The sequence below is a fragment of the Magnolia sinica genome, chromosome 2 (assembly GCF_029962835.1).
Source record: "Magnolia sinica isolate HGM2019 chromosome 2, MsV1, whole genome shotgun sequence".
NCBI classification, from domain to species: Eukaryota; Viridiplantae; Streptophyta; class Magnoliopsida; order Magnoliales; family Magnoliaceae; genus Magnolia; species Magnolia sinica.
Window position 1 is genome coordinate 46,327,871 of NC_080574.1, and position 13,617 is coordinate 46,341,487.

The window sequence follows — 13,617 nt, forward strand, 5'->3', positions numbered from 1 at the left end:
ACGTGGACCTACATCTCCTGGCCCAGGTATCGGATCGGTGCGCGAGTCGCGGTCGCTAAGGTATAAGTTTTAGGTCAAGCCGACTTTGGTATGCAAGACTCGGCTTAGGATTGCGCACAAATATTGGATACAGGTCGAGGTGTAAGTGCTATGGCCTCATGCTCCTTTGATTGTCAAATTTTGTTGTGCCAAAACCTCTATCTGTGTCTTGTGTTTGTATGTTGATATATATATATATATATATGTTTAAGACACGACATCACAATGTTTCAAGTCAAGTATGGTGATCGACTTCAAGAAATGCAAGGTCATGTATTCTGTCCTCTTCTGTAAGCATCAATGTTCAAAGCTACATCAATAACAAGAGTATTTGTTCAAGACTCAAGTACATTTCAAGACTCAAGTACAACTCAAGATGAAGTTTAAATTCAAGCTGTAAAAGATTTCAAGATCAAGCTATATCAAGTAGAGATCTCAAGCTTCATAAGGTTCAAAGGTCAACCTTCATCTGAAATAATGAAGTTTCAATGTTCATACTTCATGTCCCAGGTATGAATGACCTTAGATTGACCTTAAGGTAGGTCATTTTGTATACATAATTCAAACTGAATCTTTTTATATGAATTTGGTCTGTTCTAAGACTAGTCCTGGACTTTGTTCGACTAGTCTTAGTACTGGTTCGACCAGTCCAAGAAATTTCACGACCAGTGCTAAGTTGTTGCAATTTTTTGGATTTTTTTTTGTTATTCTACGACCATTCCTGGAGATTGTTCGATCAGTCGTAGGAATGGTCATGACTCGTCCTTCGACCAGTCCTAAATCTACGACTCGAACTACAGCAACCAATCCTGGTTTCCTATGACCAGTCTTGGGTCAGATACGACTGGTCGTAGGTGGTCTAAGACCAGTCGTAGAAATCCTAAGACTAGTCGTAGAACGGTTTTTTAAGATCGCGCTCAAAAATTCAAAATATCGTTGGTTTTATGACCAGTCGAAGGGTTCCCAAGACCAGTGGTAGACGAGATTTTTGCATTTATAAATTGAACACGAATTTTAGAGTTTCATAACTCAATTTAAGAAAATTCAAGGCTCCACTCTGAGATAAGTTTGTGTTCATTTTAAGCTACATTGTGCATATTTAATATTCTCTTTTGTTAGCTTTTCTTATTTGATTTTGTTCATATATTCCAATCTTATTTGAAAAGAGGAATTGTTGTATTCCGTCTTCTTAGAATCAAAATTAAATAGAGTTACGCCCAATTTGGTTTAATTTAAAATCAATTAGAATTTGAAACCATTTTTAAAGTAAGTATTAGACATTGAACTTCTATTCCGATTGGTTCTACCGGGCTGCTACAGAAGGAGAAATTTAGGTATTTTACATTTGTGTAAATCTTCTATTCTTTTTGGTCTTCTTTTGAGATTCACCAGAAAAATCTCATTGTGTTGGTTATCTGAGGAGAGCCAGAAAACTCAGAAAGTGGGTTTTTGGATTGTGTAAGCCCAAGTGAAAAAGACACAATTGTGAAGGTTTTAGGTGAACCTGTGAAACCTATTTTGATAGTCAACGCTGATATCCCCTGTGTGAGGAGATTAGGAGTGGAGTAGCTGTGTGGCTGTAGTTGACAGTTGGTGTACACATAGGTGAACCACTATAATTCTTTGTGTCTTGCTATTTGAATGTTCATTTAATTTCTATATCTTTTATCATTCAGATTTGTGAGATATATGTGTGGATGTGAATGTTGTAATATTTACCTTTTAAGCATTGTAGAAATGTTGTAATAGTTTAGAATTTATTTCTTGCTATTTCATTTTCTGTTTGAGTTTTTTATATTCAATTTGTTCTAGAAATAAGGTTGTCCTGCCATAAACCTTTGGTTTTTATGGTGTAAGGTTGTCCTTAGAACAACATTGGTATTAATCTCTTTATTTGAGTTTGCTTTACATTTCCATATTGTGATTTGTTTAAAGTATTATCATTTCTTTATTTAAATTCTGCTATTAAAATTTTTATTTGGCATAGTCCTATTCAACCACACCCCCCCCCCCAAGACATATAGCTAGGCCATTTCACGATGGTTGCTAGAATTTGACCGGGAGAACCATGGAAGGCTACGGAGCGGTATGGACTAGGATACGGATCTTACAGCTCTCCCCTCCAAATAAAAATTTCGTCCTCGAAATTTAAACCACAACACAACTAAAACAGGGCTCACCAAGGGAGAGAAATCCTACCACTATAGATATAATTATCAAACACCGAAGAGATGGGGATAACGCCCACGAATATTAGCCTCTTACTCCCAAAATGTCTCATCAACACTACGATGATCCAACTGGACCTCGAATCCTCGATCAGAAACGATCGAAACTAGAATACTATACAGCCTCACAATCTCAATGGTAGGGAGCTATATCAGAAATTCTCTAAGTTATTTGAACTCAAGGATCTAACCATTCTTAAGTCCTCAACAATCATAGAGTGCAAGGTAACTATCAGCAGATATGTGATGTTATCTTCAGATATTCCCAAATTATGCTCTGGTACCAACTTCAGTCATACCCCAAATTTGAAAATCGGATTCACATGAATCCCGATCGCCGAATCCTGTGCCGACAGCCTCCGTAGTACCCCATTCTCGACTCCTAGTGTCCATACGCCGGATTTCAATCCTGGGATCTTACAAGGAGGATTTTTCAATATACATTTAACTCGTAATAAGCATAACCACAAGTATACCTAAATCACAAAAGCAACATCATTATAACATATCCACTAATATAAACACTTAAATACAATGCTGAAAGGGAAATACATATGTCAAAAATCAAAGCTCTGAAAGTCTGCTGCACACTCCAAGCTCAACGCTGCTGCGACCTAACGCCACCTGCACGCATCTATCGTGCATAAGCTTATACAAAGCTTAGAGGGTGGTGAAAGTGTGTGCACAAGGTAAGTACCAAGTATGCGTTACAATGCCATAAACCATACAATATTGGAATAAGCGAAAATACCAACAAGATCATAATTCATACGATATCAGAGTATGCGAAAATACTGACAAGTCCATGAGTCAAACAATATTAGAGTACACAATACAAATCAGATATGCAAATAAGGAGTCATAAAGAGCCAAATATCAGATGCCGAGGATGCAATGTAATATACAATTCTTGATGAGTTCACGAATACCATCAGCCTTACCTAGACCATAAAAATGCAGAAACACAGTAACTCAAAATGTCATATGCCGTGAATGTAATGCAATATGCACTGTTAATAGAATTACTATGTTGGAGTGTGAAGTCGGGATGATAGTACGTAGTATCGCAGGCTATGGGGTCCATCACAAGGACCTTCTATCCAACCAGTCTCATACCTAATTTGGATAGTCAGACTCAATGTGGTAAAATCCTGATCTCATGTTAGTCGCGCGCCCCAACTGAAATCCTGGTCATTGTGAAGGTATACATAACAAATAATTGCGCACCACCAACCTGAGTGGATAGTGAATGAATGGATGAATGAGTATGCAACTCCTGCTCAATAAGTCCACATATCAGTATTATTCATCTCTGGGATCATCACCGGGGTCTATTACACTCTACGCTAGCTTGTCACCCCTATCCGAACCTACAACTGGATAAGTGAAAGAGACCTCACTATCCACCTGCCAATATCGGGCCTGGCTCGTCGATAGCGGACCCATTCCTCAAGCTGGTCAAACTCAACCTAAATGTTGCCCCCTCACTCAGGCGGGTAAGGTCATACCCCCTCCCAACCGACCACACATAGTGGGAGATACGGCCTATTAGTATACGGCCCTCATGCACTTATATATATCCACTTAGTCTCGACGTTGGGGCGTCCTCTGGTACCAAGAGGGTTTAAAGATTTTCACCTAGGGCCATCTATGGCAGCCTGATGCTAATAACATATTTTCGGTGTCCTATCTGGCCATCCACGATATGCCTGTGGAGGCTACGACCCTGACACAATGCAAGATGCATGAGTCACACAATCTAGTCATGCATCAATCCTGCGCATACCGTGCGCTCATGTGAGATAACCTCTGCCTATCAGGGAGTCTCGTAACAACCTGCCCAATGACATATGCAATGGTCAACCATACCTCATAACAAACATGCAGATGATGCGTATGTGTATGTATCATGATGCTATGCTGTCACACACTCATATTCGGTATCAATAATCGGCATTAACAATTGACCTCGACAACGTGGACATTTAACCAACATTGCCCCCAAGGAATGGCCCACATAGAGCCTAACATATAGTGGACCCATGGCCTCACACAAGGGCCAAAAATACAACACCATGGGCCTCACTCAAGAGCTTAATACACATCACAATGGGCCTTTCACATGGGCCTAACATACATCACAATGGGCTCCATAGCCTGGCCCTCAAATGCACCATAATGGGCCTCATACTATCATAATAGGCCGCATCATATGGGCCTAATACACATCACAATGGGCTCCATAGCCTGGCCCTTAAATGCACCACAATGAGCCTCATACTATCATAATGGGCTGCATCACATGGGCCTATATACATCGGATGGTCCACGTCCCATGGGCCCTGGATACATCACAATGGGCCACAACCCATGGGCCCCAAACACATTGCAATGGGCCTCTCACACAAGTCCATTATACATCACATCAAGGTGGGCCTCAATGGGTGGCCATAAATACGTCACATTGGGCCTCATATTCATCAAGTGGGCCGCATCACATGGGCCACATATTCATCACAATGGGCCTCTAACACGGGCCTAATATACATCACAAAGGGCCGCATCTCATGGGCCTATTATACATTACATTAGGCCTCAACAATCGGAATCGACCTCAACAATTGGAATCGACCTTGACCAAATGGAATCGACCTCATCAAACGAAATCGGCCTCGACTAAATGGAATCGGCCTCGACTAAATGGAATCGGCCTCGACATATGGAATCAGCCTCGACCAAACGGAATTGGCCTCGATAATCGAAATTGGTCTCGACATACGGAATCGGCCTCGACCAAATAGAATCAGCCTCGACCAAACGAAATCAGCCTCGACATACGAAATAGGCCTCGACCAAACGGAATCGGACTCGATAAATGGAATCGGCCTCATCAAATGGAATTGGCCTCGACCAAACGGAATCGACCTCGACATACGAAATCGGCCTTGATAATCGAAATCAACCTCAACAAACGGGATCGGCCTCGACCAAATGGAATCGACCTCGACAAACGGAATCGGCCTTGACATACGGAATCGGCCTCGACCAAACGGAATCGGCCTCGATCCATGGATGGGCGACCGATGATGAATCAAACAATATCAATGAGGCCCAATCGTTTGGGTTAACCCAAGAGAGAAAGACGAGAATGGACCCAACAAGGCCTAAGAGAAGGTCACAATGTAGACGTTAAACCATCATTGCCCATAAATATGGTCCTTTAACCAACATTGCTCCCAAAGAGCGGCCCTCATTGGGCCAAACATACAGTGGCCCACAGCCTCACGCAAGGGCCTAATATACATCATCATGGGCTTCAATTGTATCAAATGGGCCAGATCAAATGGGCCGAATATATCACAATGGGCCTCTACCCATGGGCCCTAAATACATCACAATGGGCCTCTCACATACAACAAGTGGGCCGCACTACTTGGGCCACACCATTCATCCATCTATAAAGATCATTTTATAGCATTATTCAAACAATGAATCAGATCAAAAGATCATCTGGACCATACCACAAATAATAGTGGTGATAATGATTCACACTGTTAAAAATTTAGAGGGCCCACCATAGCATTTATTTCTCATACAAACTGTTCATAAGGTCACAAAAACCTGAATGATGAGGGAGAACAAATATCTTATTGGTTCAAAACTTCTATAATCCCAAAAGGGGTTTCAATGGTGGGTGTTTAATCCACTGCTTTCTGTAGTGTGGGCCACCTGATAACTGGATCTGTCTTATTTTTAGTCTCAAGCCTTGAGGCGAGCTGGCTGGATGAACCACATCCATCAAGGTAGGGTCCAGGAATGTGGCCCACCATGGCAAGCATGCCAAAAATAGGTGGACGGTTAGGTTAAGCATGGCGGGTCCCATCCACATGGACGGCTGGAGTGGGTGCAAACCTCTTGGCAGGAGGTCCCACACACCTTGCAGGCGTCAATACAGCAGTTATATAGCTGCTGTATGACCCTCAAACGGCACAGGTGGATCCCACGTGGGGCCACCACAAATTATATAAAATAGTATAAAATATTATATTTATTATTTATATCTAAATATTTATATTATAATAATATACCCTCCTAGCATCCAGACATCCATTGCTGGATGTTGGATGCATTACAGTGGAGTCATCATGTGAGTATGGCCCACCTAAGTCCATTTAATATAATATATGTATATATATATATGTATATATATATATATATATATATATATATATATATATATATATATATATATACAATACCACATCCAGCGTCCAGGGAGTGACGCTGGATGGTGGATCCCACGGTCAACAAGGTGGGTCCACGTGGAGTGGCCCACCAAAAATTATTTTTTTATTATTACTATTATTATTAATTTTTTCTTTTATTTACATTCTCTGATGCAGCTGGTGGGTACACCCTACTACTAGTTTACACTTCACTATTAGCCACCCACTGTCCGTCCACAGTTCACTATTGGCCATCTCTGCCGGCCATCTCCACCGTCAATCCACTCTCCAATGTACGTCCTGGACGGACGGTGTGGATATATACCTCATCAAGGTGGGTCCCACATGGCCCACCTATTTTGGATCGGTCTAATATTTGTGTTTCTCATCATCCAGGCCCACTAAATGGCTTGGATAAAACAGATGGACGACGTTGATTAAATACGTAAATCATGGTGGGCCACACCGATTAGGGTGGATGGATGGCGTGGATTAGGATAAATACATTAAGGAGGGCCCAACCCACACGTGTGGGGTGGGCCACGTCCTAGATGGATGGTTGGGATGACATATAAACATCATGGTGTGTCCCACATGGATGGGGTCCACCGGTAGATGGCTTGGATGTAAACATCATGGTGGGCCACACACCTCATCATCATCATTACCATACAAAAAAGGAAAAGAGAGAGAGAGAAAAAGGAGAGATCAGATGGTGATGGAGGGACCCTGCCACTATGGGCCCTCCATGATCACAATACATACATAAAAATGGGTCCCATCACAAGTGGGCCTTCTAATAGAAAATTAACGGTGGATCACCCACCTATCGGCCTTTTCCTTAACTCCTTGAACTCCTATGCTCATTGGCTTGCCTTTTGATGGAGGTTGATGGAGGATGAATGGTTGAGATGGGAGATGAGTGAGTGGGAAAGTGGGCCACACATGTTTGCTCTTGGAAATGCTTAGACGTTGGAATTTGCTCTTGGGTGTTTGGAGAATTGCTTAGAGAATGAGAGAGAGAGAGAGAGAGAGAGAGAGAGAGGGAGGTGATGGATTGATAAGGAATGGTGGGATGGGTGTTGTAAGACATGGGGATGGGAAGGTATGGGTTTAGTTGAAAATTGTGTGAAAGAGGGATGGGTGGGGAGAGAGAAGAAGGAAAAGGGATGGGTTGCTTGTACTTGAGGCATGGTGTGTACTTGACTTGATTGATTGATGGAACATGTTGTAGAGATTCTCTCGAAATTCGCAACGCACGATGTTTTCTCGGAATGAACATGGGCCCACATCTCCTGGCCCGGGTATCGGATCGATGCACAAGTCGCGATGTTGGAACCGTGGCGATGGCGCGGTTGCTAGAGTACAAGTTTCAGGTCGAACCGACTTTGGTATGCAGGAATTGGCTTAGGATCACGCGCAAACCTCGGATATTGGTCGAGAGTTGCCGGAATTTAACTGGAAGAACTGCGGAAGCCTAATGAGCGGTACGGACTAGGATACAAGTCTTACAGTAGCCACCAAATCACATCAGGTTATGAGGCATCAGCTTCAAACCCTCTCCATTTTATGGTGGAGATCAGCTCCAACAAAGATGACGATACTATACTATTGTTCCTACCAGACATATTACTTGTCATAATGGCTGTTCAGATTATCTCCGTGAACCATCGAAGTTGTCATAATGTCTATTATCATCTTGTTGTGAAGTGATATATGATGTTTTGCGGTGTAACGAATGATGTTTTGCAATGTTTTATTTGTAAAGTATTATATGATGTTTTGCAGGGTCTTGGATAAAACATGGAAATGATGGTGAGCCCCAAGGTGTCTCTAACATAACTGTATACGGACGCGGATTTACTGCGAAAGCCTTTCGCAGGAAGTTCCTGCGCTGGGAAATTAGGTGGGGCCCACTGTGATGTTTGTGAGAAATCCTATCCGTCCATCCGTTTTGTAAGTTCATTTTAGGACAAGTTACCAAAAATGAACCGTATCCAAAGCTCAAGTGAGCCAAAAACGTGATAATTAAATGTCCACAGTTGAAATATTTGTGGGGCCACATAAGTTTTGATTCATGCTAATATTTTTGTTTTCAGTTCATCCCAATAGGAATGACGTTATTAACGGTATGGATGGCATCTGAATATCACTGTTGAACCCAGGAAGGTTTCAATGGTAGGAATTTCCCTAACCACATTTTCCTTTAGTACGGATCACTCAAGCTTTGGATACGGTTCATTTTTTACAACATGTCCTAAAATGAACTCACAAAGCGGATGGACGGGGAGGATTTCTCAAAAAATCACAGTGGGCCCCACCTAAGTTCCAGCGCAGGAACTTCCTGTGAAAGGCTTTCGCAGGAAATCCGCGTCCACTGTATACCCCATGTTGGTGCTGGTCGATTGGTCACATACACCATGTGTATATGTGCACGAAAGAACGGTCATACTCAGTCATCGTACCAACTAACTCCTCAAATTGGTCCTTATCGCAGATGGACCCTGTACACTCTCTATCTCCTTGAGTAATATCTATTGGGCCCACCCTGAAATTAGTGTGGTCTATCAATGCCGTCCATCTAATTTTCCATCTAATTTAAGGGCTGAAGCCCAAAATTGAAGCATATCCCAAACTTCTGTGACGTCCAAAATCTCTTTGGAGTGTAGACATTCAATCCCCCATTGCTTATTTGCAGTGTGGTCCACTTGATCTTGTAATCTATCTTATTTTTCGAAGCAAGCCCCACAAGGAGCTCGCGAAATAGATGGACGGTTTGGATATAACATATACCTTATGATGGGACCCACGGTACTTGTTCACGTCAATAGACCGTTAATATCACTGCTACTCTCCATAGCAGAAAATGGACTTTCCTGTGTACTCCAGTGGGTTAGGTGGAGGGCCCACTGTATTTGAAATAGCATTTCCACATGAAAATCAAACACGATTTGTGAAGTCATAATGAGCAGTTACAGTAGTCTTGAGATGCAACCAAACAGTCGCATTCAAGTAAAATTTCACTGGACAAGTAACATATGAGTAAAAGTAAATAACGATGACCGGCATTTATTGGTATTTACCAGTTGGAAACCGAAATCAAACAGCCCCTGGAGTTTCATGTATAACATATGTCACACTAGGCTATTAATCTACTGGGCACATGGCCCACTGGTGATATTCAAAAAAATAAAAATTGTTGGTTAGTCACTCGGTATAATCTTGTGATTGTGGCCCATCTGAGACTTGGAATTTGTGATATTTCAAAAAAATAAAAATTGTTGGTTAGTCACTCGGTGTGATCTTGTGATTGTGGCCCATTCAAGACTTGGAATTTCATCATTTTCGAGCAAAATATATATTTCCACAGGCTTATTATAACCATTATGTCAAACATTATTACATATGCATACTAATTACATATATTAAAGTTGATTTAATAATTAAATTCAAACCCTGTGAATATACCATGTATACCTAGTTTTGAATTACAATGAGCCAAACACAGTGAAAGGATTTCAAACCCTAGGGGGTTCTGAATCCCGGGGGTTTCAAATCCAGGCTCCCAAACAAGCCTTTACATTATTTATATTAGTGTGGCCCATGTGAGCTTTTTCTATTTCTTTCATGTACGATGGAAAATTGAAGGTTAGTATGGACGGAGTGGATTTCACATATGAGATGTAGTGGCCCCCCACAAATAGAACAGGTGTTGTAGATGATCCCAGACCACTGATGAATAAAAGGGCCTTACTTTCGTGCCAAGTCATCAGTACTGCGGGGCCCACCGCATGGCTATGATGTCTTGCACATCTTTAACCAAGCGATAATTATAGGATTCTCGACGTTATACTAAAGGTATTGATTTCCAATAAGTAGGAGCAACTGTTGGTAATCTTGACTGTTGGTCTACTGCATCCTGCTATGGATGTACCAAGTACAGAAAATCTCACAGATTGTAAAATCATAGCCACCGATCTTTGCCATCCATTTTGGTATTTATATTCTTAACCACCTTATGGTAGGAAACAAATCCAAAGGCTAGGATTGATGCATCGGGGATATTCTAGGGAACGTTTCATCCAAGGTGGGTTTAAAAAGATATATTCTTAGATTCTCGAATGATGGATCCAACTAGTCGGAATTGGAAAACCGACTATGCGAAGTAGGCTCGGGTGGAAAACGAAAACAACGAAGGAATGGAGTGACGAAAACAAAGGTCTACAGAATCATGATAAAGAGACCTCTAGTAAGGCTTGTTTGTTAATGCCGAATTTTTGCACTTAACGGGGAATTGGAAAAATGTCTCATGTTCAATCCACCAGTGGGCTCAAGGATTAAGGTGTGAGCTAGAGAAACAGGCAGGTTCAAGGATTAATTGGACCACAAGGTGGGGATTGAACGTCCACCATTAAAAACTTCTTGGGAGCTGGAGAAGTTTCAAATCAAGCTGATATTTGTGTCTTCACTTCATCCATGTCTACATGACCTAATGAATAGGTTGGATGGTAAAAAAAAAACATCATAGTGGCCTTTAGAAAGGTTTCAACGGTGGATGTCATTATCATTGCACCATCCTTTGGTGTGGTTCACTGGAGCTATGGACTTGCTTCATCTTTAGGATCATATATTAAAATAATATAAGAAAAATGATGAACGGCTTACATAAAATAGTTATATTATGGTGGGTCCCACAGAGCCATGGCCCCAAAAAACAGATAACCCGTGATTCAGTAGGCTGCACCAAAGCAATAGTTTGAAGGATGGGCATCAGGTCATATACTTTTTCGAATTCTTTAGTCCACTTGAATCACATATGGGATGGTTTTTGAACCTTAGATTTATATCCCTCTCATTTTTTGTATAAAATCCTAAAACGATCTTTAAAAATGGATGAAAGGAATGGATGAAACACATACAACATGGTGGGCAGCACCAAACAGGGGAGTAGCCAATCTGTTTCCGCAAAAATAGTTAGAACAGTTCCTCTATTATCCAAAACCACGACTTTCCTGCTTTTTTTCCTCCTTCGCTGTACAATGATTGGTCCATCTCAGTCAGTCTATGCATTATTAAATGCATTACACAGTGTTACGGTCCAATTAGGAAACGGATTGGCTACTCCCCTGCCACCATCCCGTGGCTGATGTTTGGTGATTGTAGGCCCCACCATAATGTATGTATTTCATCTAAGTCATTTATCCATTTTTATAGATCATTTTAAAGCTTGATCCAAAATATTAAAAGGATAAAATTCTCAGGTGAACCACACAATAGGAAAACAATAGTGATTGAACATCCTCCATTAAAATCCTCCTAAGGCCCACTATACTGTTTATTCAACATCCAATCTGTTGATTAGGTTATACAGACCCAGACGAAGGGAAAAAAACAAAGATCAATGTTCATTCAACACTGTTTCCTAAGATGTGGTCAACTTGAGATTGGGATATTCCTTATTTTTGGTTTCATACCAGAAAATGATCTAGAAAAATAGATAAATGGCATGGATGAAACACATATATCATGGTGAGGCACACAGAGCACCGACCACCAGCCATTGGCTGGTGGCAGGGGAGCAGCCGATCCGACTCTGTCCAATTAGATGCAACAACCACAGTTTTATTGCTTGAAACAAACTGAGGATCCGTATTCTTATAACTAAAGGTGAAAGACACGTCAGGTGATATCCGTCATCATGAACAACAGCGGTCCAATTAGAAGACTTGTGAAAGCGCATGGGACCCACTTATCTGCCTCTTATTTCCATGTCAGCCAAGACTTTTGACCCGCTCTTCTCCTTACGTAACCAACAAAGAGGCGTATTCTCTTAAACTTCACCCTCACTCGCAACATGAACGGTGCAACTTAAGCTGAGGTAGAACTTCCAGGATTCAGATTACACCCCCACTGAAGAAGATCCTACCCGAGTACTATCTCCAGGGAGTTTTATACGGCAAAAAGCTCAGCTTTGATGTAATCGGAACCGTTAACATTTACTGTCGTGACCGTGGGAGTTGCCTGGTACGTGTGTTTGTTTTTGTTTTTTTTTTTTCTTTTTCTTTTTCCTGCTCCAGTACAATTTTTTTTTTTTCTACTTTAAGCTTAACATACCGATTAATTTGTAGAACACACGGTTATGTTGTAATGAATCCAGTCCGTCCATCATTTGCATCCCCATTTTTAACCCTTTAAGCCAAACAATAATCACGCTGACGCAGAACTCAGGTGGGCCACACCATAAATAGGTTGTATATCGGCCTAGTTTGTTTTATACATTCCATCTGATCCGTTCAGAAGATGCGTCTAACTATGATGAATGTAAACTCGAAAGATCATGCCATTCCAAAACTCAGGTAGGCCATAAAATGTAATTTTAGTGGTTTTACGCATGATATTACATGGTGTGGCCAACGTGAGTTTGGGAACCGATGAAAATAGGAGGGGGCACATGGGGGGCGGAATGGATGTAAATAAAATATCACGGTGGGCCTCACACGTTGATTTGTACGTTAAGTTGGAAACATTTGTATTGTATCCGGCCATGCTTCTTATACGCGCTAACGTACGCAGGTATGGCTAACGGATATAACTTGCGCACCCCATTTTTGGCATTTTTTATTTTTATTTTTATTTTATATGATGACAGGGTTGGCTAAGATTGGAGAGAGGGAGTGGTACTTCTTTGTGCCCAGGGACAGGAGAAATCAGCATAGGGAGGCGCCCAGGAAGCGACCGCGATACGGAGTGTCTGGGACCCGAAAAGAATTATAGGGTGGAGGAACACGTTAGTGTTCTATAATGGGAGAGGGCCTCGGGATGGTGCAAAAAGGATCGGGTGATGAAAGAGTATGGAATGCCTGATGCCTATCCCTTGCCAAAAGTACTTTTGCCAAAATGGAGGGCCCACTCACCTGAGTTTTGGATACTATAGAAAGTTGATATGACCCCTCATCAAATTGGGATACACAATAGATGGGCTGGATTTGTGAACCACGTCTCGGTGGGCTCAACAAATTTTATGAATGTTTTAATGGGAGGGGTTACCCCTCTCAACTTTTGTATGTAGTGTGGCCCACACAAGTCATGGATCGACTTCATTTTTAAGCCCAAGCCCTACCATG